The sequence below is a fragment of the Citrus sinensis genome, chromosome 4 (assembly GCF_022201045.2).
Source record: "Citrus sinensis cultivar Valencia sweet orange chromosome 4, DVS_A1.0, whole genome shotgun sequence".
NCBI lineage: Eukaryota > Viridiplantae > Streptophyta > Magnoliopsida > Sapindales > Rutaceae > Citrus > Citrus sinensis.
Genome location: NC_068559.1, coordinates 15,970,405 through 15,971,283, shown reverse-complemented (window position 1 = coordinate 15,971,283; position 879 = coordinate 15,970,405). Strand labels below are relative to the sequence as shown.

At 33.6% G+C, this 879-nt stretch overlaps 1 non-coding gene across 1 annotated transcript; it reads right to left on the bottom strand.

Moving 5' to 3' along the window:
- Positions 1-379: 379 nt before the first annotated feature.
- MIR171C (microRNA MIR171c) lies at positions 380-517 on the bottom strand. The gene has a single exon (NR_161516.1). It is a non-coding gene; the product is annotated as a microRNA MIR171c (primary transcript).
- Positions 518-879: the final 362 nt, after the last annotated feature.

The following is an 879-nucleotide window of genomic DNA, read 5'->3' as shown; positions in this document are numbered from 1 at the left end:
CTAATCCTATATTTTTCAAATTATAATTCAACGACTAAGGCCTAGGTCTAGCAAAAGAGTACGTAACTATCTGCATGGGAATGAATTGGGATCATTGGATGATTTTCAAGAATCTTCTCCATCAATAAAAAGTTTCCTCAAATCTTTAAGTAGTGAAACCTTCTATCTTTGCTTTGAGAAAAGAATATGCGACTTTGTACGTATTAAAACATTCCACATAAAAGGGTAATCTCTATATATATAAAGTAAACGAGAAACCTAGGTAACATGACTCATACATACATATAACAATTGACTCTATAAGAAGAAGAAGAAATTGAAAAGATAAAAAGAAACTCACATGAACAATGCTTCGTTCTATCAAAACCAAACTGGAGAAAAGTTGATGAAGCGAAAGAAGACGAGAGGAGATATTGGCACGGCTCAATCAAATTAAAGGACCCAATTGATTTCATAGGATATTTGATTTGATTGAGCCGTTCCAACATCTCCGTTTTAAATTTCAACACTTACCGCTTAACAACAAGATATTCAATTCGTTTCTGTCGTACATGATCATATATATATGATACTCTGAGATTGGTGGGCCGATTACAAGCTGAAAAATATTGCATCTGCTCGCCACCAACACTAGGGTTTCGATTGGTTAGTATTTAAGAGAAAGAAGAGAGAGTTGAACGAATAAAGATGCATTAGAAAGAAACTATAAACAGTTGAGATGTCAAAATCTCGCTTTGTTTAGAAGAGAGAAGAGTTGTATAAAATTTTCCATTAGATATTTTCCACAAACCTCTTAGTGATTGATGACATTATCACAACAACACAAGGGGGATAAAAAAAAAAAGAGGGAAGGTTCCTTCCATTTCTTGATTTCCCATT